Source organism: Suncus etruscus, chromosome 17, assembly GCF_024139225.1.
Source record: "Suncus etruscus isolate mSunEtr1 chromosome 17, mSunEtr1.pri.cur, whole genome shotgun sequence".
Classification (NCBI taxonomy): Eukaryota; Metazoa; Chordata; class Mammalia; order Eulipotyphla; family Soricidae; genus Suncus; species Suncus etruscus.
The window spans coordinates 19,793,558-19,819,799 of NC_064864.1; the positions used below are offsets into that span (position 1 = coordinate 19,793,558).

Sequence of the window (26,242 nt, forward strand, 5' to 3'; positions counted from 1 at the left end):
ATGAATAATACATAACTATAAAAGTTCATTAATATGGTTGGTACTAGCTTACCAACTCTATAGTTATTGTTAAACCATGAAGAATTATTGTGAAGGAGACCTCAAACTACAATACGCCCTGGGGTATTTAATAAAGGGGGTGTTAAATTTTGTGACTTTGAAAGTGTTGGCAAACAGGTTTGTTCTGAATTGATGACTATCAGAAAGTAGGGGTAACTTGACTAATTTTATCTAGAAAGCAAGAGAAAGGCAGTAGAGTTAGTGTTACTATTGGAGAAGCATAGAATTAACTGGGAAAGGGTGAACTAGTTTTATTCCCCTGGTGCTATGGGAGACTGAATTCAAACTACCTTTGAGGGGAGAAGGGAAGGGGAAATAAAGAAACCCCTTCCAGGGGCTGGAGCAATAGCACAGTGGTAGGGCGTTTGCCTTGCACATGGCCCATACAGGACGGACCCCAGTTTGAATTCTGACATCCCATATGGTCCCCTGAGCCTTCCAGGAGCCACTTCTGAGCGAAGAGGCAGGAGTAACCCCTGAGTGCTGCTGGGTATGGCCTAAAACAAAAACAAAAGCAGAAACCCCTTCTGGGAATACCTGCCTCTGTGCTCAGGAATCACTCCGGGCAGAGCTCAGGAGTTGATGCCAACTGGTGCACCACATATCTGGTGCCAACAATTGAATCAGGGTTGGCCGAATACAAGGTAAGACACTGAATCCCTTACATCTCCCCAGCCTGACATCTAATTTTCTAAAACATTCTCCTTCCCACTCCCTCCCTTGTTGCAATGTCTGGGGATTGCACACATCTAGTTGTGCTAATCCCCTCGGTGTTGCCACATCAGACTGAGATGTCTACTCTTCATGGTGCTCATCACAGAGGTTATGCTCCTTGAGCTGTAATGGTGCTTACAGGTGTTGCTTCCCCGGGGTTGCACTTCCTGGCTGTTCTTTTTTTCTGTTTGTTTTCGGGTCACATCCCGGCACCCGGGGCTTACTCCTGTCTCTATGCTCAGAAATCACTCCTGGCAAGTTGGCGAGGACCATATGGGATGCCGGATCGGCTGCATGCAAGGTAAATGCCCTATCCACTGTGCTATCGCTCTGGCCCCTGTGGTGCATCTTCTAGTGACGATGACAGGCAGGATTGTATCACTTTTATTTTGTTCCACTTATATATGATTTTTACACACACACTTGGCTGTGGTGCAGAAGAAATTCGCTGTGGCAGCACCACAATGGAAGGCGTGTGAATACGTCTGCCAAATGGTGTTCCAAGCCATGCCCCATCTTTCCAGGACTTCCACACAGATCTAAATATCTCAGACTTCTCAGCTACATCCCTGGTCTGTGTTGTGGTTGCACCTGTCTGCTTTTCTGAGTCCTGGCACTGTTATAGGATTTCTTTTTTTTGTTTGTTTGGAGCCACACGGAACTAAGTTCAGGATTCCATTCTTTGGCCTCGGGGATCCCTCCTGGCACTGAAGTGGGTTGGCTGTATGTGCAAGGCCTTTCCTGCTGCACTATTTTTTTCCCATATTATATTATCTCCTCTTTCTGTCCTGACAGAGGATTAATCTGGCAACGTTGTCACACTGTTAGGAACATCAAGACATTCAAAACTGTTACTCATGGGGCTGGAGAGATAGCATGGAAGTAAGACTGTGCCTTGCATGCAGAAAGACGGTGGTTCGAATCCCATATGGACCCCCGAGCGTACCAGGAGTGATTTCTGAGCATAGAGCCAGGAGTAACCCCTGAGCGCTGCAGGTTCTGACCCAAAATACAAAACAAAAACAAAAAACCCCTGTTACTCATCGGTGGCTCAGATAGTTCTCATTGGGGATAGGAAGGGTCATTCCCACTATTCTAAGCCAACTCAGGACAAATAATTCAGTGCAAAAAAAAAAAAAAAAGGCCAAGGCTGCTGCGCTGCTCCATCAGGGGCACCCCAATGATTACATTTTCTGGAGGCCACGAGGTGCGGAGGGGCCACCCCAGGTTGGGGGGCTCCCGTCCTTCTATCTCCCATCTCTTTTTTTCTCCTTCACAGTGAAGCATCCATCAAAAGCGAGCAAAGAAGACTGCATGAGCGACTTCAGGGTAGAACCCCGAAATTTAGAGATGCCCCATCTTGCTAAAATCTGCCTGCATGTGGGCTTAAGTGCTCCCCCAAAGACTGGAGCGTTCAGAAGGCCTTGTGCAGAGCAAAAAAAAAAAAAAAACACAAAAAAGAGGCCTGGCTCTGAGGGGAGCTACTGAAGTGGGGTTCACCCACAGTATAAACTGGATTGATTCGCTCTGCCTCGATGCTTTTTTTTTTGTTTGTTTGTTTTTGGTTTTGGGTCACACCCGGCGGTGCTCAGGGGTCACTCCTGGCTGTCTGCTCAGAAATAGCTCCTGGCAGGCACGGGGACCATATGGGACACCGGGATTCGAACCAACCACCTTTTGGTCTTGGATCGGCTGCTTGCAAGGCAAACGCCGCTGTGCTATCTCCGGGCCCTGCCTCGATGCTTTAAAGCAGGGGTCCTCAAACTTTTTAAACAGGGGGCCAGTTCACTGTCCTTCAGACTGTTGGAGGGCCGGATTATAGTAAAAACAAAAATTATGAACAAATTTCTATGCACATTGCATATATCTTATTTAGAAGTGAAGAAACAAAATGGGAATAAATACAATATGTGGCCCGCGGGCCGTAGTTTGAAGACCCCTGCTTTAAAGTGTCTGAGGAAGAGTCCAGCTATGGAAATCCGGCGATGGGGTGGCTGAAAAGTTCTGACAGAACAGATCAGCGACCAGGGAGCAGCAGAGCCCAGTCAGCGCCACTCCCAGCGCCAAGCTCCTCCCCGGGTTCCAGCTATTTTCCACGTCAGGAATAGTAGTAATTCTCTCCATTTCCTCCAATGGCTCTCAGCCTCTCCCAGAGGCTCAGGGACTGCGGAGGCCTCGAGAGCCTAGCCCGTCCCCCTCAGCGAGCCAGTCAGATCTGTTTCCTCGTCGCCAAGCTTCGCCCACGCCCCTCTCGGCCTCCGAACTTCCGGAAAGACCGCCGACCAATCCCCGGCTACGTTCCAAATACGTCACAATAGAAGTCCCGCCCCCCGCGCGCGCGTCTCTGAGGGCGGGATCATTGGGCTTCGTCAACTGGAGTGGGGGATGGGGCCAGCTGGCGCTCACGCCGGGCGCCGGAAGCCGGAAGTGGAGCCGGGAAAGGAAGCGACTTCCGGTGGAGCAGCGGCGCACGACCCACCCGGGCACTAGGCCGCACTCTGTAGTGCGCATGCCCATCGAGAGTCTCTAGTGCGCATGCTCGCCGAGAGCCGAGGGACTTCCGGTAGCACCGCCCGCGCGAGACTCGGTGCTGTCGTGGCCTCCCCCGAGCTCTGCCTCAAAGCGCTCGCGACTGTTTTGGGGGCAATATACCTAGTGATGGCGCCTCACTTCCACAGGCCCTCACGACGTCCCACCCTGAGGGGCCTAAAGCAAAGTGAGGTGCCCGATGGAGATGGATGCACCTTTTGATTTTTTTTATTTTATTTTATTTTTTTTTTTGGTTTTTGGGTCACACCCAGCAGCGCTCAGGGGTTACTCCTGGTATGCCCGGGGGACCTTATGGGGTGCCGGGATTTGAACCACCAACCTTCTGCATGCAAAGCAAATGCCTTACCTCCATGATATCTCTTTGGTTCCCTGATTCCACATTTAAAAAGTCACAGGCTTGCGCAGGACTTAATTGCAAAAGGCTTTTCAGCTTTCCATTTCCTGCTCCTTGGTTTGGCTTTTTGGAGGATCACACCTCGGGTGTAACCACTGCTGGCTCTGCACTCAGGAATCCAATCAGTCCTGGAGGTGCTCTGAGGCCCACATTTGGGCGCCTTGCAAGGCAAAGACTATCTGCTTTACAATCAATCGCTCTGGCCTTCCTGCTCTTTTGAAATATTTTTTTTTCCGTTTAATTGGTTGCTATGTAGGATTGTAAAAGCTATTAATGACTTGACTTTCCTTCTACCTGCATCTTATGTGATTTCTATTAATCATGTTTGAAGGTGTATTTCAGTTTATGTATAGTTCCTTCTATTCATTCATCCTTATCTGTAGAGACAGTAAGAAACACAATTCTATACTTTATAAAAGATAGAGAAAAATTATAGAAAAATGAGTAAAATATACTCTTCTTATAAAAAATCAGTAAAACTAAATAAATATTAAAAGTAATAAATATTAAACTAAACATTAAAATATTAAAAAATAAAATTTTGGGGTGGTGTCGAGGTTGGTGCTCAAGGGCTACTTCTGACTTATGTTGGGAAGGGGAAACTCCTGGTGGTGATTTTTTTGGTATTGTCTTTGAGGATTGAATTCAGGGCTTCAAACTAAGAACTATATGTACCACAGGTACATTGTGTGTGTGTGTGTGTGTGTGTGTGTGTGTGTGTGTGTGTGTGTGTGTGTGTGTGGTTTATTTTGGAGTCACACTCTGTCATGCTCAGGTATTATTCCTTACTGTAAATTCAGGAAATAACTCCTACCAGGTTTGAGGGACCATATAGGATGCCGCAGATTGAACGTGGATCCGCAAATGCCTTCTCAGCTCTGCTATCAATCCAGCCTCTTTGAAAAAAAAAATTTGGAGAGGCCACATCTGGCAGTGCTTTTTGCTTGTTTTATTTGGGGGGACCATATGGGATGTTGGGGATCAAACCTGGGTCTGTTGCTGCAAGGCAAAAACACCCTACTGCTGTGCCATCCTGTAACACATATAGCAGTATTTGAGGGCTTGACTTGGCTGGGTGCTTGGAGGCTGGTTCTCTACAGTGTTCAAAGGACCATATGAGGGGCCAGAGAGATAGCATGGAGGTAAGACGTTTGCCTTGCATGCAGAAGGTCGGTGGTTCAAATCCCGGCATCCCATATGGTCCCCCGAGACTGCCAGGAGCAATTTCTGAGCGTAGAGGCAGGAGTAACCCCTGAGTGCTGCCGAGTGTGACCCAACAGCAAAAACAAAAAATAAACAAACAAAAACCAAAGAAACATATTCATTGGAATTAAGTCCAGGGCTCCGACATGCAAAGCATGTGCCCCAGCCCTTTGACCTATCTTGCTACACAAAAAATAGAAGTCAAGGGACTGGAGAGATAAAAAACCGGGAAGGAGCTTGACTTGCACGTGATGGACCTGGATTCAATCCCTAGCACCCTATATCACCACCAGGAGTGATCCCTGAGTGAAAAGCCAGAACTAATTTCTCAATACTGCAGGGCATGGAGAAAACAAAACAATAACTGATTTCAGCAGAAAGCAGGTAGTTTTGATTCTTGGTCCCAACTTCCAATGAAATGAAAGAACTGAGAGTAGAGATTTAAACCAGGACAAACTATAAAGACAGTTTTTGGCCTGGAGCTTAAAGATAAGTGCTATATGTATATCCCAGTTTATTTACCCTTTCCCCTAAAACCTAATCCTTATTTGGTTTAGGTTGCAGGCAGTATAGTGTACCTCAAGGGATCATTCCTCTGGGGGATTTTATTGTTCATTCTGGTATCTGGTCTGCAGACTACCCTTTCTTTCCTGTTTGTTTGTTTGTTTTCTCATGAAAATCCTTTGTAAACTTGCAGACAGGATGGTTGCTTTGAGGATAGGAGTCTGCCATCTTTTAATTTCTCCTCTTTCTAGTTTAAGGGCCACACCTAGTAGACAAACTGGCAGACTGCAAGGCAAGCTCTCTACCTCTCTCCATTCCCTCTAGCTTACCATTTTGTGGCCAATAAAGCTCTTTCTCCACTCATAAAAATATAAATAGTGGGCCCGGAGAGATAGCACAGCAGCGTTTGCCTTGCAAGCAGCTGATCCAGGACCAAAGGTGGTTGGTTCGAGTCCCAGTGTCCCATATGGTCCCCTGTGCCTGCCAGGAGCTATTTCTGAGCAGACAGCTAGGAGTAACTCCTGAGCACCGCTGGGTGTGGCCCAAAATAAATAAATAAATAAATAGTATGGCTGGTAGGGCTGATAGGCTTTGTACATGGCTGAGCTGGGTTTGATCTCTGGAGCCTACCAGGAGTAACCCCTGATTGTGGTTGTGGCCTCAAAAGGCAACTGACCTGGGTTCAGTTCCCCAGTGTCTCTTTTGGTTCCCCCACCTGCAGTACCACTAGGAGTAATTAATGAGAGGAGTCAGGAGTAACCCCTGTGCATTGCCAAGTGTGGAAACCTACTCCTATATATATACTCCTATATATATATATAGGCCAGGGGTGTGATTTAGTGTTAGAGCATTAGCCTGGTACAGGTTTGATGGTTTGATCTCTGGCTCCTCCACAAAACATAAAAACAAACACCAATCCTTACCTATGATTCTGTCAGTTCCAGTTTTCACTTTCTTTCCCTCAGTACTGTCTTTTTTCCTTTCTTTCTTTCTTTCTTTCTTTCTTTCTTTCTTTCTTTCTTTCTTTCTTTCTTTCTTTCTTTCTTTCTTTCTTTCTTTCTTTCTTTCTTTCTTTCTTTCTTTCTTTCTTTCTTTCTTTCTTTCTTTCTTTCTTTCTTCCTTTCTTCCTTTCTTCCTTTCTTTCTTCTTTCCTTCCTTCCTTCCTTCCTTCCTTCCTTCCTTCCTTCCTTCCTTCCTTCCTTCCTTCCTTCCTTCCTTCCTTCCTTCCATTCTTCCTTCCTTCCTTCCTTCCTTCCTTCCTTCCTTCCTTCCTTCCTTCCTTCCTCCCTTCCTTCCTCCCTTCCTCCCTCCCTCCCTCCCTCCCTCCCTCCCTCCCTCCCTCCCTCCCTCCCTCCCTCCCTCCCTCCCTCCCTCCCTCCCTCCCTCCTAGAAATCGCTCCTGGCAGGCTCAGGAAACCATATGGGATGCCTGGATTTGAACTACTGACCTGCTGCAGGCAAGACAAATGCCTTACCTCCATGCTCTCTCTCCAGCCCCTCATTATTGTCTTGAATGTTATGTTTGTTGATTATTTCTTTGTAACAACTAAAACTTCCGGCTCCTTCCAAAGCTATTGAATAGTTTGCTTGTCCTTGTGGGGGTTTTTTACTTTAATTTTTTGGTTTTGGGTCACACCCAGCAATGCTCAGGGGATTGAAACAGGCCATCAGGCACTCTACCTACTGTCCTACAGCTCTGGTCCCGACCCCTGTCCTTGTGTTTTAAATGTGTTCTGGTGCCAGAGTGATAGCACAGCTGTAGGTAGGACCTTTGCCTTGCATGAGGAAGTTCTGGGACTGACTCGGTTCAATCCCTGGCATCCCATATAGTTCCCCAGCTTGCCAGGGGCGATTTCTGAGCAAAGAGCCAGGAGTAACCCCTAAAACCACTGGGTGTGGCCCAAAAACAAACAACAACAACAATAAAAAACCCATGTTGTTCTCATACATTTTTTTTTTTTTTGGTTTTTGGGCCACACCCGGCGGTGCTCAGGGGTTACTCCTGGCTGTCTGCTCAGAAATAGCTCCTGGCAGGCACGGGGGACCATATGGGACACCGGGATTCGAACCAACCACCTTTGGTCCTGGATTGGCTGCTTGCAAGGCAAAGGCCGATGTACTATCTCTCTGGGCCCTGTTGTTTTTTTTTTTTTTTTTTTTGGTTTTTGGGCCACACCCAGTAACGCTCAGGGGTTACTCCTGGCTATGTGCTCAGAAGTTGCTCCTGGCTTGGGGGACCATATGGGACACCGGGGGATCGAACCTCGGTCCGTCCAAGGTTAGCGCAGGCAAGGCAGGCACCTTACCTTTAGCGCCACCGCCCGGCCCCTCTGTTGTTGTTTTTTAAATATTTTTTCTTTTTTAAAAAAAATTTTTTTTGTGTGTGGTTTTTGGGTCACATCCGGCAGTGCTCAGGGGTTATTCCTGGCTCCAGGCTCAGAAATTGCTCCTGGCAGGCACGGGGACCATATGGGACTCCGAGATTTGAACCGATGACCTCCTGCATGAAAGGCAAACGCCTTACCTCCATGCTATCTCTCCGGGTCCTTAATGTCTTTTCTTATCATTCTTGTCTATTATCTGTCCAGGTTCATTCCAAGACCAAACAGTCATATCCTTTTACTCTGTTTTCAAGAAACCCATGTATAATGAAAAACTATTTTTCTCTATGCAAAGTATAGATTGTGTTTATAATTTGGGATATTCTATAAACCACTGGTTTTCTTCTGCTGGCCATGAATCAGTGCCAACTTGCAGAAATTTTCTGCTAGTTCACAGAAAAGTTATTGCTGTTTAATACGCAGGCCTTCTGGATCGTGTACTGTTACTGCCTGTGGTGAGTTGAAGTAATGCAGACATGCATCATTTTGCTGACATGTACTGCATAAGCTTGCATATTGACATGTCTTAATCTTTTCTTTTTCACTGCTGGGAATGTAAGCCAGGGCTCCATAAATATGCAAGGCCAGGTGCTTTACTTATTATTTTTTTTATTGCCACACTTGGCAATGCTCTGAGGTTACTCCTGGCCTTGCACTAAGGAATTACTCCTAGCAGTGCCCAGAGGCCATATGGGATACCATGGATTGAACTCAGGTTGGCTGTGTATAAGGTTATCAACCTACCCTTTGTATATTGCTTTAACTCCTGTAGATTCTTGACTACTTGAGCCATTTCCCTGGTCACTTTAGTTCTTGAATGATCTTGAATTCATCAAGGTCTTACATACTGATTCCTAATTCTGAGTTGTGATATTTCAGAAAGCACGCTATTTGGGGGAGGGGGGCGGGAGGAGAAGAACACCTGGCAGCATTCAGGGGTTATTCCTGGCTCTGCACTCAGAAATCACTCCTGGCTCAGGGGACCTTACGGGATGCCGGGGATCAAACCTGGGTCAACTACTTGCAAGGCAAATACCAGCTATGCTACCTCTCCGGCCCCAAAACAAATAATTTTTTTTGTGCTGTAAAATTGGAAGCCCTATATGATAGAGACAAAGCCAAACAATAAAACCTTTCAGCTTTCTTTTTTTTGGGGGTACACCCAGGCTTTTTTTTGGCTTTGTGCTCAGAAATCACTCCTGGCAGGGACCCAGGGACCATATGGAGTACTGGGTATTTAAGCCAGATTGGGTGTGTGCAAGGCAAGTGCTTTACCTATTGTACTATCTCTCCAATCCCCTCTTAGCTTTAGCAGTGCTCAGGGGTTACTCCTGGCTGTCTGCTCAGAAATAGCTCCTAGCAGGCACGGATTCGAACCAACCACCTTTGGTCCTGGATGGGCTGCTTGCAAGGCAAACGCCGCTGTGCTATCTCTCCGGGCCCGTCCCTCTTAGCTTTCTTTGAAAGAACTGTAAGAGGAGCCAAAGCAATAGCACAATTTAGTGGAATATTTGTCTTGCACACGGTAGACCTGAGTTTGATCTCCAACATCCCATATGGTCCCCTGCTAGGAGTAATTTCTGAGTTCAGAGCCAGGGGTAGTTTCTGAGTTCAGTGCTGTTGGGTATGCTCCCAAAACAAACACACAAATAAAAACAGAAAAGTAGTGATCCTGTAAGTAAACTAAGTAGAGTGCTTCAAGTTTAGAAGCAGCAAGAAATGTTTAGGAATGTGTGACAGAAGTGAAAACAAAAAACAAAAAGCCCCTTTGTTTGACATTTTACTGTGCTGCACTTAAAAACTTGATTTTACTGCAGGTCCTGGCTATATATTGCCACAGCCCTTGTGTACAGTATGTTCCAAAATCCTACAAAATAAAGTTATTAATTCTTCCAAACTTGCTTGTTATTTGTGTTTGAAACATAGTGATCTTTCGGATAAGCTATTGGATTTTTTTTTTAGGAGATTATGCAAGCAAGTAGAAAAAATAAAGAGGAGATGACATTGACTGACAATTTACTGTTTCAAATATCCTTAGATGATCTTTCCTTTTTTTTTTTTTTTTTTTGGGGGGGGGTGGGGTTCATCCAGCATTTCTCAGGGCTTATTTCTGGTTCTGTGCTCAGGGAGCTCCTGGTGAGCTCGAGTACCGAATGGGATGCTGTGAATTGAATTAGTTGAATCTGGGTTGGTCATGGAAAAGACAATGCCCTACTCACTGTATTATGGCTCTCGGTTTCTTTCTTTCTTTCTTTTTGTTTTTGTTTTTGTTTTTGGGCCACACCCGGCAATGCTCAGGGGTTACTCCTGGCTGTCTGCTCAGAAATAGCTCCTGGCAGGCACAGGGGACCATATGGGACACTGGGATTCGAACCAACCACCTTTGGTCTGGATCGGCTGCTTGCAAGGCAAACGCCACTGTGCTATCTCTCTGGGCCCTAGGTTTCTTTTTTTAATTTGTTTGTTTTTTGTTTGTTTGTTTTTGCTTTTTGGGTCACACCTACTGCTCTAAGGGGTTACTCCTGGCTCTATGCTCAGAAATATGGGATGCTGAGATTCGAACCACCGGGCCTTCTGCATGCAAGGCAAATACCCTACCTCCATTTATCTCTCCAGCCCCAAACTCTGGGTTTCTTTAGTTGTTTGTTTTAGTTTGGGGACCACACTCAGTGGTACTCAGGAGTTACGTACTCTTTTTTTTTTTTTGTCACACCGGCAGTGCTCAGGGGTTACTCCTGGCTCCACTCTCAGAAATCGCTCCTGGCAGGCTCGGGACCATATGGGGTGCTAGGATTCGAACTAATGACCTTCTGCATGAAAGGCAAACGCCTTACATCCATGCTATCTCTCTCGCCCGAGTTATGTACTCTTAACTCTGCACTCAGATAATCGCCCCTGTCAGGCTCAGGGAACCATTTGGGATTTCAGGGCTCGAACCCAGGTCGGCTGCATGCAAGGCAAACATCCTCCCTCTGACCCCTAATTTATTTTTATTTTTATGTTTTATTTTTAAGGAGGTCACACTTCGCAGTGCTAAGTGATTACTCCTGGCTCTGCACGCAAGTTACTCCTGGTAGTGCTCTGTGGACCATATGAGATGCCCAGGATCAAATAAAGGTTAGCCACAAAAAAAGTTTGGAACCATAATGTTCAGTGAATTGAGCACTTAATCTCCAGCACTGCATGGTCCTCAGAGCACCACCAGGGCACAGTACTTCAAGTACTTCCACATGCAGCTCAATAAAAAATTTCAGGAGCTGGGGAAGTTAAATGGCCTGTTTGTACACAGTAGTGACTCCTGAGCACCACTGAGTGTGACTCAAAAACAAAACAAAAATTCAACTCTTTAGTTATACTAATCATATTTCAAGAGATCAATGGTCACTGGCGGTTTCATGTTAGCAAGGCAATTTCATTTTTTTGTTTTTGGGGCCACATTGGTGATATGCAGTGGTTTCTCCTGGCTAAGCCCTCAGAAATCACTCCTGGCGTGGGGGACCATATGGGACCCCGGGGGATCGAGCCTCGATCCTTCCTAGGTCAGCAGTATGCAAGGCAAATACCCTACCACTGCGCCACCACTCCAGCCCAAGCCAAGGCAATTTGAGATACTAGCATTTCAAGGAATAATTTTGTGGGCCTCCTAATTTTGTGTTTTTGTACTAATGTACAAAGCATCCCATTCAGTGTGCGTTTGGAGATTTGTATTATTCCTTATAATTTACACTACCTTGGGGCCAGAGTGATGGCACAGCGGTGGGACATTTGCCTTACATGTGCTGAACTAAGATAGACTGCAGTTTGACCCCCTGGCATCCCATATGGTCCCCCAAGCCAGGAGCGATTTCTGAGCACATAGCCAGGAGTAACCCCTGAGCATCACCGGGTGTGGCCCAAAAAACAACAACAAAAAAAAGTATAAAAAAAAAAAGAGGGGACGAAGAGATAGCATGGAGATAGGGCATTTGCTTTGCATGCAGAAGGTCGGAGGTTCAAATCCCGGCATCCCATATGGTCCCCAGAGCCTGCCAAGAGCGTTAGAACCAGGAGTAATTCCTGAGTGTTGCTGGGTGTGACCCAAAACAAACAAACAAAAAGAATTAGGCTACCTTAGCTTAAGAAGGCAACACTTTCCCTGTTTGTTTGTTTGTTTGTTTGTTTTGGTTTTTGGGCCACACCCGGTGAGACGCTCAGGGGTTACTCCTGGCTATGCGCTCAGAAGTTGCTCCTGGCTTGGGGGACCATATGGGACACCGGGGGATCAAACCGCGGTCCGTCCAAAGCTAGCGCAGGTAAGGCAGGCACCTTACCTTTAGCGCCACCGCCCGGCCCCCTGTTTTTGTTTTTCTTTCTCTTTTTTTTTTTTTTTTTACTTTTTTTGGTATTGGGGTTAGGTAGGGTGGTGTTTGAGACATATCAGGAAGGTTCCTAGGAGCTACTCATGGATCTGTGCTCTGAAAGGATCATCATAGTCACCTTACTACCTCAAGGTGTTTGCAAACAGTCTCAATGGGAAATATCTATCTTCTGCTTGGGGAGCAATTAAAATGTTTTTTTTTTTTCCTCCAGAGACATTGCTCAGGAGACTACGCATGCAGTGTCTGGGGTCAAACTCAGGCTGCCCACATACCTACAAAGCAAAGTTTAGTACTTTGAGCTATCTCCCCTCTACAGAGAAATTCAACTGTGTTTTTAAAACCATATTTCGTTTGGCTGTGGTCAGGCTGACTCCTGGCTCTGTGCTCAGGGATCACACCAGGCAGTGATCAGTGGACCAAGTATGGTAGTGATCCGAACAGGGGTTAGCTATGTGAAATGGTCTAAAGCTTAATGAATCAAGCAGTTTGTTTTACGTGTAAAAGACTAACTTGTATTATCACTTAGGTCCCCCCAAAAGATGTTTAAAATCTCAGTGAGGAAGCTTAGGAAAAATAAATCTATGGACATTATGAAACCAACAACAGTTGCAGGTAAGAGATAAAGAATAGGCAACTGAGAAAGCAGTGGGTCTATTAAATGATCTATACTTTCTAAAGTATGACTAAAAACCTAGGGTTTAGTGCTCATTTTGGTAGCGCATCTCCTAAAATTGAAATAATTCAGAGAAGATTAGCATGGTCCCTGCTCAAGGATTACACACATTTGTGAAGCATTCCATACTTAAATGCAACAACAGAAATGGTAGTATCTTGTATACTTATATACATAGAGGCCAAATTTTAAACATATCTAGATTAGAGTTTAGATTTTCTTTCAAATGTATTGGTCTGGGGAGCTGGAGAGGTAGCACGGTGGTAGGGCATTTGCCTTGCACACAGAAGGATGGTGGTTCCAATCCTGGCATCCCATATGGTCCCCAGAACCTGCCAGAGGTGATTTCTGAGCACAGAGCCAGGAGTAATCCCTGAGCTCTGCCGGGTGCACCCCCCCAAAAAAAATAAACCCAAATGTATTGATCTGGGGACCAGAGAAATTATATAGCTGTAAGGTAGAGAGATTGGTGTATATGGGATGACTTGGATTTTATTCCTGATGGAATAAACCATGGTCAGTCAAATGCAAAGCAAATGCCAGCTTCCAGCTATACTATCTCTCTGGCTCCCAGATCACTACATTTGAAAGGAAAATCTAAACTCTGATCTAAACTCAACCAGCTTTATTTATTTTGGTTTTTGGGCCACAACCAGCGGCGCTCAGGGGTTACTGCTGGCTCTACACTCAGAGATCACTCCTGGCAGACTTGGGGGACCATATGAGATGCTGGGGATCGAACCGGGGTCCCTCTTGGGTTGTCTGCGTGCAAGGCAAACACCCTATCTCTGTGCTATCACTCCGGCCCATCAACCAACTTTAGAAATATCTCTGTTGGGGCCAGAGAAATAGCATGAAGGTAGGGCATCTGCCTTGCATACAGAAGGACCGTGGTTTGAATCCCGGCATCTCATATGGTCCCCCGAGCTTGCCAGGAGTGATTTCTGAGCGTAGAGCCAGGAGTAACCCATGAGCGCTGCCAGGTGTGACCCAAAATTAAAAAAACAAAAACAAAACAAAAAAAAAAAACAAAACCCAGAAATATCCTTGTCTCTAGTAAGCTTCATGATATGATAACCCATCTCATGGGAAGTCTACATTGTGTATGTGTGGTATGTGTGTGTGTGTGTGGGGGGGGAGTTGGGCCACACCCAGCGGCCCATGGGTTACTCCTGTCTCAGAGCTCTAAAATCACTCCTGGCAGGCTAGGAGCACCATATGGGATGCCGGAACAAACCCAGGATCAAACCTAGGTTGGCTGTGTACAAGGCAAACGCCCTATCCGCTGTGATATTGCTTTGGTCTCAAGGGAAGTTGACATTTTATCTTCAGGGTATGTGAAAGATAAATATAGCGTGGCATTAGTTAAAGCAGTGAAAACATTTTGTTCAGTAGCAGCTGCCTTTGAGAGAGAGAGAGAGGAGAGAGAGAAAAGAGAGGAGAGGGGAAGAGAGACGAGAGGAAAGGAGAGGAGAAGAAAGAGGGGAGAGACAGAGGAGAGAGGGGAGAGAAAGGAGAGAAGAGAGAGAAGAGAAAAAGAGAGAGGAGAGAAGAAGAGTAGAGAAAAAGAGAGAGGAAAGAGAAGAGAAGAGGAGAGAGAGAGAGAGAGAGAGAGAGAGAGAGAGAGAGAGAGAGAGAGAGAGAGAGAGAGAGAGAGAGAGAGAGAGAGAGAGACACACTAATCTGGGTTCTATCCCAGGTATCTCATACAGTCCCTTGAACATAACCAGAAAGAATTCCTGAGTACAAAGTCAAGAGTCAGCCCTGAGCACCTGTGAGTATATCACAATAGAAAAATAACCTAGGGCCCAGAGAGATAGCACAGCGGCGTTTGCCTTGCAAGCAGCCGATCCAGAACCTAAGGTGGTTGGTTCGAATCCCCTGCCAGGAGCGGTTTCTGAGCAGATAGCCAGGAGTGACCGCTGAGCACCGCTGGGAGTGGCCCAAACTACCCCCCCCCAAAAAAAAAGAAAAACAACCTAGTTTTTCTTTTTTTTTTTTTTAACCTAGTTTTTCTTTTTCTTTTTTTTTTTTTTTTTTTTTTTTTTTTTTTTTTTGGTTTTTGGGCCACACCCTGTGACGCTCAGGGGTTACTCCTGGCTATGCGCTCAGAAGTTGCTCCTGGCTTCTTGGGGGACCATATGGGATGCCGGGGGATCGAACCGCGGTCCGTCCTAGGCTAGCGCAGGCAAGGCAGGCACCTTACCTCCAGCGCCACCGCCCGGCCCTAACCTAGTTTTTCTAATGATTATTTGAAGAGGACAGTTTTCAGATCCTGAGAGAGACTTCAAAGTTAATGGTGAAATACATAATATCTTAGCAGAAATGAGTTTTTCCTTGGCACTATGCTGGTGTAACCTAGGGAACATGGTCCTAGGCTGTAGGAAACCATGATATAATTTGTCTGGCTATGCCGAGGTCTGGAGGGAGCTATTATGTGCCAGGAACTTTGTCATTCTTGGTAACCACAAGAGTTTGTGAGACAAAGACACCACACTCCTACAACCATGGGATAACAGATTTACAGTCACCAATCACCAAGAGACTTTGAAAGAACTGACGGGGAAAAAAAAAGAAAGAACTGATGGGACTGCTCACTGAATTGTGATGCTTATCCAATATTAACTTAGTTTGTAGAATGAAAATAAAATAATTAAAATATGAATCAGGGGCCTGGAGAGATAGCACAGCGGCGTTTGCCTTGCAAGCAGCCAATCCAGGACCAAAGGTGGTTGGTTCGAATCCCGGTGTCCCATAGGGTCCCCCGTGCCTGCCAGGAGCTATTTCTGAGCAGACAGCCAGGAGTAATCCTGAGCAATGCCGGGTGTGGCCCAAAAACAAAAACAAAAACAAAAAAAAAAACAACAAAAAAAAATATGAATCAGATTATTGTTTGGCTGGTATGATTTAATTAAACTATGATGATTGAAATGTGTGTGTTCAAGCTATGCAAAGGACTGCCTGTCAAATATAATATATTTTATGGGAATTTAAATTTTACAAATCTAAAATGAGAATACATGTTTGAAAGTTGTATGTTATCACACAAAATTAGAAACAATGCAATTCTCTTTTTCTTTTTGGCTTTTGGGCCACTCCTGGCTCTGCATTCTGCTTGTAATCACTCCTGGCGGTGCCCAGGGGATCACATGGGACCATATGGAATGCCATATGAACCCAGATTGATCATGCAAGGCAAGTGTCCTATCTTCTGTAGTAGTAGTGGTCTGACACAATATATTTCTCTTTTGTTATTTAGGTCAAACCTGGCTGTGCTCAGGGGTCTCTCCTGGCTGTTCTTGAGGGATCCTATGTGATATTGGAGATTGATTAATCCTGGATTAGCTACATACAAGGCCTTACTCACTGTGTATGTGGTCCCCATTGCATGCATATTGTGTGTGTGTGTGTGTGTGTGGGTGGTTTGGGGCCATATCTGGTAGTGCTCAGGGCTTATTCCTAGTGGGCTGGGGTGACTATATGGGGTCTTAGGGAATCAAACACTGTTGGTTGTGTGCAAGGCAAGCACCCTTACCTGCTGTACCATCACTGTGGCCCCTATGCAGCCAGAGATATAACTTAATATAAAACAATTGCTTCTCATAGGCTCTTGAGTTCAATTCCCTAAATTTACAGAACAGTAAAGCTTTCCTTTTTTTTTTTAGTTACCTAACCAAGTAACTCAGATATTTACTAGATCTGAGTTAAGGCTTGATATAAAACATACCTGAAAAATACTACCTGGAAATACAAGACTTTTGGGTGTGGGGGACTTTTTCTTTTCTTTTAATCCAAGACTGTTTTTACTCCTGGTTCTGCACTAAGGAATCACTCCTAGCAGGTTCTGCTGACCATATGGGATAGTAGGGATTGAACTTGGATTAGTGGTATGGAAGGCAAGTGCCCTACTGTCTGTACTATCTCTTTAGTCCCTGATTTTAGTACAATTTTGTTAAGTGTTGTGCTATTGCACTGCTAGAGAAGCTGTGAAAAGGGTTGTGTTTTGTTTTGTTTTGTTTTGTTTTTTGTTTTTAGCTACTCTTGGTGACACTCAGGGTTTATTCCTGGCTATGCGCTCAGAAATCACTCTTGGCTTTTGGGACCATATGGGACTCTGGGGGATTAAATCGTGGCCTGTCCTAGGCACCCTGCGCCATAGCTCCGGCCCCAATGCCCAAAAAATATTAAATTTCTCAGTCTTTTGCTGATTAAAACTCTCTTGAATATACATTCAATATTCCAAAACAAAAATTACTCAATTATCTACTAAATGAATCTTGCCATACTTCTCACATAGCTACGTGATATTGTATAGCACTGATTTTGCTGAATTAAAATTCTGGTTGAAGAAAACTTCCAAGTTGGGACTGGAATGATAGCACAGCAGGTAGGGAGTTTTGCCTCACACATGGGTTCGATCCCTGGAATCCCATGTGATTCCCCCAAGCCTGCCATTAGTGATTTCTAAGTGCAGACAGGAGTAACCCCTGAGAGCAGCTGGGTGAGGCCTCCAAACCCAAAAACTTCCAGATAACAAAACCGGAGTCTAAGGCATAGTTGAAATTTGAATCAGGTTAAACGGAATCTGTTAAAATTTATGTATTAAAATTTATTATGTGTACGATAATAGCATGATTAGGCAGTTGTATGCCTTTTTTTTTTTGGTATGGGGACTCATCTTCGGATCTCATATATGTGAGGCTTGTGCTCTGCCACTGAACTACATGCCAAACTGCAGGATTATGTCCTTAACCTTAGGAGCTACATGATGACACTTTGTGCTGAAGTTTCATCACAAATAAATACACATTCCGATAAAGCAAATACGGGAATAGTAACAGTCCCTAATCCTAGGTGAGAAATCTATTGTCTATTCAAACACACCTTTTGTTTGATATTTTCAGTAAGGGCCAAGAAATATATTGACCAAGGGTATGTTTACATTGTTTGCAGACAATGCCCTCATATAGTCAAGACCTGAAAAGCCCATTTTGGCCAAACGCTAAAGGTTATTAATCCATCTAAAAAGCTTGTGATACTCCCCTTCTTCTCTTCTTTTTTGCCTTTTTTTTTTTTTTTTTTTTGGTTTTTGGGCCACACCCAGCAGTGCTCAGGGGTTACTCCTGGCTGTCTGCTCAGAAATCGCTCCTGGCAGGCACGGGGGACCATATGAGACACCGGGATTCGAACCAACCACCTTAGGTCCTGGATCTCCTGCTTGCAAGGTAAACACCGCTGTGCTATCCCTCCCACCCCCCCCCCCCCTTTTTTTTTTTTTTTTGTGGTTTTTGGGTCACACCCGGCAGTGCTCAGGGGTTATTCCTGGCTCCAGGCTCAGAAATTGCTCCTGGCAGGCACGGGGGACCATATGGGACGCCGGGATTCGAACCGATGACCTCCTGCATGAAAGGCAAACGCCTTACCTCCATGCTATCTCTCCGGCCCCCCCCCCCCTTTTTTTTTTTTTTTTTTGCATCTTTTAATTCTCTATTTCTGAATAACTTTCTGTCATCCTGAAACACATGTATTATGATCAGTGATGTCAAAAATGTGATATTTTCTTTTTTTCTTTTTTGATATTTTCTTTAAATAAACAATTTTAAAAAAGGCTTGTGATAAAGCCTTTTATTCTTTTTCTTTTCTTGTTTTTTTTTGTTTGTTTGTTTGTTTTAGCCTTTTATTTTAGCTTGTCCATTTTTAATCCACCCGCAATTGCTATTGCAAGAAAAGCTGAGACAACTTGGAAACTCACTTCCTTAACTTCCCGAATGGCTAACACCAAGCTAATGGGGCCTAGTCTCCCGCGCAGGCCACGTCAAGACTCGCGAGAATAAACAAACTCTCGCGAGATCTTAGCGTTTAAAAGCCTCCCCGGCCGGGCTTTCGCCGTGAGGGCCTATGGGTAAACCACGCCCCCAGAAACCTTGGCGCACACTCCGTAGGAACCTGGGCGGGGCATCCCGATGCATGCGCAGTCCTGGAGCAGGCTCTTCCGGGTTCTGTGCGGCCAAGAGGTCGGAAGCGGAGTGGTCTTGGCACGCTCGACAAGCTACCGAGTGCGCAGGAGCGACGGGCGTAGGAGGCGCATGCGCATCGCGATTCGGTCTCCACGCGGCCTCTACCCGCCCCAGCAGAGACTCCAACAGCGCCCCCACGTGTTCACTTCTGTTCATGACACAGTTGCTTTCGGGTTCCTGGGTCACACGTGGGGCCTCTGTCCATCCTGAGTTTGGCCTCTGCTGATTGGGGTTCATGGAAGGAGCAGCCCCAGAGTTTTGGGGTACAAGAACTCTCCAGATCTGGCACACTTCTGGCCAGAACTGAGCATGCCCCGAGGTTCATTCAGTTCTGGGGCCCAGGAACCACGTTGCACACACAGGGTAGCAATAAGATTACTGTGCAACTGCAGAGTTTGAACCAAGTCCCTGTTCTCCCTTAACAAACCTACCTGGATTACTTGTCTCATGTTTCCACTCTGGAGAAAACTGTATTTTTCTCTTGAACATCTACTTCTCTGGTTCTCTTCCCTCATACTTTTCTAAATAAGTTTGAATTAAAACTTTATAGGGAGTTGGGCCTACACCCAGCAATGCTCAGGGATTGCCCCTGATGGGATGGGAGCAACAAAAGTACTCTGATATTGGGCCGGAGAGATAGCATGGAGGTAAGGCGTTTGCCTTTCATGCAGAAGGTCATCGGTTCGAATCCCGGCGTCCCATATGGTCCCCCGTGCCTGCCAGGAGCAATTTCTGAGCATGGAGCCAGGAGTAACCCCTGAGCACTGCCGGGTGTGACCCAAAAACCACAAAAAAAAAAGTACTCTGATATTGAACCCAGGTCTGCCAAGAGCCAGTGTCTTACCTGCTGTTCTATTGTACTATCTCTCTGGCCTCTCATAGTATTTTTGGCCTCTCATAGAATATATTTTGGTTTGGGGCCATACCAGGCATTGCTCAGGGGTTACTCCTGGCTCTGTGCTCAAAAATCACTCCTGGCAGGCTCGGGGGACCATATGGGATGCTGGGGATTGAACCCAGGTATGTCCTGGGGAATGCGTGTAAGGCAGTGTAACCCTACCTCTGTGCTATCTCTCTGGCCCTGGTATATTCTTTCTATATTTGTTTTTTTGGTTTTTTGGTCATACCCGGCATTGCTCAGGGGTTACACCTGGCTCCACGCTCAGAAATCGCTCCTGGCAGGCTCGGGGGACCCTATGGGACTCCGGGATTCGAACCGATGACCTCCTGCATGAAAGGCAAACGCCTTACCTCCATGCTATCTCTCCAGCCCCCCGGAGGTTTCTATTAAGGAGGAAAGATTTAAAAACTGTTGAGAGAGGAGGGACTGTTCTGTTCAGTGGTGACTTATTTAACAGATTATCAGACATAATTAAAAAAAAATCAGTTTTCACGACCCAGAAACTTCTGCCAAAATAGTTAAGGAGCAAATTAATTTTTGTGTGTAGATAAAAAACAAAAACAAAAACAAAAACCAAACCCCAGCACTTTTGTAACTTGTGTCTTACTTTAAAAAAATTTTATATAATATCAGTAATGGTCTCTTTTGGGGGCCTCCTCAATGATGCTGGGGTTACCAGGTTAATAACTGGTAGTAATAACTTGGCATGGAATAACTGTACATGCCAAGCATCACTCAGACTTTTGAACTTTCTCCCCAGTTCTTATCAAGTACTATTTTATTAGTTTTGGGGGGCCACACCCTGCACTTCTCAGAGGCTAATTCTGGCTTATTGCTGAGGAGTGACACCTGGTGGTATTCAGGCTAAATATGGTGGGCCCTACCCAGCAGTGCTCTAAGCTTACTCTTAGTTCTGTGCTCAGGGGACATTCCTATCGGGCTGGAATGATGAAACCTGCGTCATCTGTGTGCAAGAAAAGTGCCTTATCCACTGTACTATCCCTCTATCCCTCCTCTTGGGTTCTAAAACTGAAATTAGGGGGCTGGAGCAATAGCACAGTGGGTATGGCACTTTCCTTACACGAGATCAACCTAGATTCAACCCATTGCATGTCATCAGGTCCACTGAGCAATGCCAGGAATAACTCCCTCATGCAGGATCATGAGTTTAACCCCTGAACACCGCAAGGTGTGCCCCCAAACTCCTAAAATAAAATAATTTAAAACACCCTGAACATTTAGGCTGCATTTCCTTTTCCCCATCTGGCATATCAAAACAAGATATGCTGGGCCTTGAACAAAAGAAATTTGAACTTTTTAGGTACACTTATACACAGGCTACATTTTTTAAAAAGGGGGGGCGGCGAGGTGGCGCTAGAGGTAAGGTGTCTGTCTTGCAAGCGCTAGCCAAGGAAAGAACCACGGCTCGATCTCCTGGCGTCCCATATGGTCCCCCAAGCCAGGGGCAATTTCTGAGCGCGTAGCCAGGAATAACCCCTGAGCATCAAAAGGATGTGGCCCGAAAAACCAAAAAAAAAACAAAAACAAAAAAACAAAACAAACTCAGATGCTGCCGGAGAGATAGCATGGAGGTAAGGCGTTTGCCTTTCATGCAGGTCATTGGTTTGAATCCCGGCATCCCATATGGTTCCCTGAGCCGGCCAGGAGCGATTTCTGAGTGTGGAGCCAGGAGTAACACCTGAGCGCTGCCGGGTGTGATTGAAAAACAAAAACAAAAAAAAAAACTCAGATGCTAGGGGTGAAGCGTTTGCCTTGCATGCAAAATGCACAGCATATCTTGTTTTGATATGTCAGACAAGCACCTTACCTGCTATATTATCACTCTAAACCAGGGATCCTCAAACATTTTAAAGTTTTTTTTTGGATTTTGGGCCACACCCAGTGACGCTCAGGGCTTACCCCTGGCTATGAGCTCAGAAATCGTTCCTGGCTTGGGGGACCATATGGGACGCTGGGGGATCAAACTGCGATCTGTCATACGTAAGCTGCATGAGAGGCAAACACCTTACCGTTGAGCCACTGCTCCGGCCTCCCATAAATTTTTCTGGGGAGGGTCACACCTAGCGGCAATCAGGGATTACTCCTGGCTCTGCACTCAGAAATCGCTCCTGGCTGGCTCAGGGGACCATATGGGATGCCAGGATTCGAACCACCGACAGTGTGGATCAGCTATGGGCAGGCAAATGCCCTACCACTGTGCTATCTCTCTGGCCCATCCCATAAACATTTTAAACTTATTAAAAATGAATATTGATGGTTTGGACCCAACCCCCCCCAAATAAACAGAAAATTGTATGGCAATCTGAATTCAAATTAACCAAAACTGAGCAATAAAAAAGAAAATACCTTGAGTTTTGGAGAAAGCAGTATTTTGCAAAATTTGCTTTAGTAGAATAGCCATGGAAGTAGTTTCAAATAAGTGTGACAGTAACATCTAAGTGGCCTTTCTGGTTTTTATCACCAACAGTTGGCTTAACAATTTATTGACAAGAACTTTTGCATAGATTGGCAGAAAATATCTGTAGTGGTCATAGGGTTCACTGATAGGCAGTGATGTAGTGGTCTGTGTTTTGGCTTCCTTGACCTCTCTGGTGAAACTAGATAGTCAAAAAAAAAAAAAAAAAAAAAAAAAAAAAAAAAAAGAAAAGAAAAGAAACTAGATAGTCACTGACCCTCAATATTTCAATATTTAAGAAGGTGCTGCCGTGAGTCTTGCATAGGTGAATTATCCCAGCATTTCATTAACCCAGCAACCAGGAACTATATAGCCACTTGCAGTTATCAGATATTCCAAGGAGTCACAGTAAATTGAGTAAATGAGGGAGGAGAGCGTTGTACAGACTAAAGGCCCAAAGGGAGGGATGGCTGAGCAGAGAGTCAGAAGTGAGTCCTGAGAAGAGCTGGCTGTGAGATTATTCACTACCCATCCCCACCACACACACACAAAGCCAACAACACCACAACAAAACCTAAAAGTGGTTTTTGGGGTTTTTTGTTTGTTTGTTTTGTTTTTTGGGTCACACCCAGAGGCACTCAGGGGTTACTCTTGGCTCTGTGCTCAGAAATCGCTCCTGGCATGGGGCCGGAGAGATAGCATGGAGGTAGAGCATTTGTTTTGCATGCAGAAGGATGGTGGTTTGAATCCTGGCATCCTATATGGTCTCCCGAGCCTGTCAGGGGCAATTTCTGAGTGTTGAGCCAGGAGTAACCCCTGAGCACTGCCGGGTGTCACCCAAAAACCAAACCAAACAAACAAATAAACAAAAATAAACAACAACAAAAAGAAATCGCTCCTGGCAGGCTTGGGAGACCATATGGGAAGCCGGGATCAACCAGGTCTGTCCTGAATCAGATTTGTGCAAGGAAAATGTCCGTCTTCTGTGCTATCTCTCTGGCCCCCCTAAAAGTGTTTTTGTTTTGCTTAGTATAGAACAGGAATCTGAAGAAAATTAAGAAAATAAGAGTGTTGAACAATGCATGGACATACTAAATGAGTGGCTCTTCATCTTTTCTTTTTGTTTTTGGGCCACACCAGTCATGCTCAAGGATTACTCCTGGCTATGCGCTCAGAAATTGCTCCTGGCTTGGGGGACCATATGGGACACCCAGGGATCAAACTGCGGTCCATCCTAGGTTAGAGCATGCAAGGCAAATGCCCTACTGCTTGCACCACCACTCCACTCCATCTTCTCCATCTTTTGATTGTGTACAAAACATCATACACAAAAAACAAAACAAAACAAAAAAACCATCATACACTTTTCTTGCAATAAGGATAGCTGTCAAAAACTGAATAGTCCTGGGGCTGGAGCTTCACACCAGGTGTGGCCTCAAAACAACAACAAAAAAAGAACTGAATAGTCCTGACATTAAAGAATCTCCTGGGGTCCCTTGAAAGGTGTATGCAGAGTCGGTGATGGGAGCAGGCCAAAGACTCAAATTGGGTTCAAGCTCTGTTTATTCAAAATTCAAGTTCTGTTTATTCAAAGCAAAAGGTGAAATATTCTTTTTTTGAGGGGGGTTTGGGTCACAGCAGCGCTCAGGGGTTACTCCTGGCTCTACACTCAGAAATCGCTCCTGGCGTGCTTGGGGGACCCTATGGATGCTGGGATTCGAACCACCGACCTTCTGCATGCAAGGCAAATACCCTACCTCTATGCTATCTTTTCGGCCCCGTGAAATACTTTTATACTCAATTTTTTGGCAAGGCCTATTTTTAGACAAAACTAATTTACCAAAAAAAAAAAAAAAAAGGGGGGTAAATTGTTCAAGGCATTTTCTGACGCAGGGCAGTTTCACCCTCTTGAGTTGCTTTTGTTATCTGAGGTTTTAAGCTAGCAAGGTCAGTTCCCAGTGACTGGTGTTCTTTACTGTTTTGGCCTTGTTCCAATTCATGCATTCTCAACTGGGGCCTGAAATGTTAACCCTTTAGATGACTGCACATAGGCTAACAGCTAAGCTAGATTTGAAAGTAATTATTTGAGAGTCATTATTCCGTAAGACTAAATAAAGAATACTGGAATTTATGCAAATGTTCCTAATAAGGTGTGTTTATATAAATCTGAGCAATCTTTAAAAGAGGCTCTAAGAGAAGGGAGTAATCATTCTTCTGTGAGACTAGATAAAAAATACTTGAATCCACGCAAATGTTAAATCTGATTCATCTTTAGAAAGTTAGCTGAAGTTATGTCTCGAATACTATTTATGCTACATCCCATATTTTCCTAAATGACTCAAGGACAGGCAACCAAGATTTTTCAGGGACTTAATGCCTATGAATACAACTTACTCTCCAAGCATTCTTTCTTACAGGTGCTACTTTTCAAACACCCTCTCTGAAAGTAAAGGCAGCTTTGAAAAATTCCTGCAGGGACTGAAGAGATAGCACAGCGGTAGGGTATTTGCCTTGCATATGGGTGACCCAGGACAGATGCAGGTTTGATCTCCAGCATCCCTTATTGTCCGTCGAGCCTGCCATGAGCGATTTCTGAGTGCAGAGCCAGGAGTAGCCCAAGTGTCGCTGGGTGTGACCCAAGAAACCAAAAAATAAAATAAAAAGTTCCCGCAACAGTGGATAGCTTTGAAAAATCTCTCCCTGGGGCCGGAGAGATAGCATGGAGGTAGGGTGTTTACCTTGCATGCAGAAGGATGGTGGTTCAAATCCCGGCATTCCATATGGTCCCCTGAGCCTGCCAAGAGCAATTTCTGAGTGTAGAGCCAGGAGGAACTCTTGAGAGCTGCCAGTGTGAACCAAAATAAATAAAAATGTTAAAAAAAAAAAATAGAACTCTCCCTCAGGTATCAAGGGCCTTTTTAAACTTGGTACCTTCCTAGGTCTGAGGGTCTATTTAAATGGGGGGTAATGTAGCAGATAACACTTTCATGTCCATTAAATTTTTTGGTCAGAAACTAGCATACAAAGGGCTGGTGCGATAGTACAGAGGGCAAGAAGTTTGCCTTACACATGGCTGACATGGCCTCAATCCCCAGCAGTCCACATGATCCTCAAGAGCAGACAGGAGTAATTCCTGAGCATTGCTGGGCAGGCCCCCCCCCACCATCAAAAACCAATCAAACCTGAAATTAATGTACCATAGAGTCAAAATTTAGTGAGGCTACTCAGAGATGAAAAAAAAATATAAAAAACACAAGGCACATGAAGAAAAACCAGAGTTACAATTATTCGAAGACTGTGAAGAATGGAAAATATGATTTGGGGCTGGGCGGTGGCGCTAAAGGTAAGGTACCTGCCTTGCCTGCGCTAGCCTTGGACGGACCGCGGTTTGATCCCCTGGTGTCCCATATGGTCCCCCAAGCCAGGAGCAACTTCTGAGCACATAGCCAGGAGTAACCCCTGAGCATTACCGGGTGTGGCCCAAAAACAAAACAAAACAAAACAAAACAAAAAAAGGAAAATATGATTTGCTGAGATACATATAAAATTCTTGGGGCCGGAGAGATAGCACAGCGGTAGGGCGTTTACCTTGAAAGCAGCCGACCCAGGACCAATGATGATAGTTCAAATCCTGGCATCCCATATGGTCCCCTGTGCCTGCCAGGAGCGATTTCTGAACACAGCCAGGAGTAACCCCTAAGTGCCGCGGGGTGTGGCCCAAAAACAAAAAAAGAAAAAAAATTTTGTCATTAAAAACCATGGGAACAGGCCTGGAGAGATAGCACAGCAGCGTTTGCCTTGCAAGCAGCCGATCCAGGATCAAAGGTGGTTGGTTCGAATCCCGGTGTCCCATATGGTCCCCGGTGCCTGCCAGGAGCTATTTCTGAGCAGACAGCCAGGAGTAACCCCTGAGCAACGCCCGGTGTGGCCCCAAAACCAAAACAAACAAAAAACATGGGAACAGTTAAAAATGCATTATGACATTGGCTGAACAACAGAACAGACATTTTCAAAGTATGCATCTAAGGAACAAAATAACTCCTTGTATATTACAATAAAAAGTTCTTGGCA

The 26,242-nt window shown here is 45.2% G+C and overlaps 1 protein-coding gene and 1 non-coding gene across 2 annotated transcripts in view; one reads left to right on the forward strand and one right to left on the reverse strand.

Annotated features, from left to right (window-relative positions):
• RASGEF1A (RasGEF domain family member 1A) overlaps positions 1–26,242 on the reverse strand; it is a 485,335-nt gene that overhangs the window by 277,191 nt on the left and 181,902 nt on the right. The gene's annotated exons all lie outside the window — the stretch shown is intronic.
• On the forward strand, positions 12,866–12,970 carry LOC125995437 (U6 spliceosomal RNA). Its single transcript, XR_007490967.1, has one exon. It is a non-coding gene; the product is annotated as a U6 spliceosomal RNA (small nuclear RNA).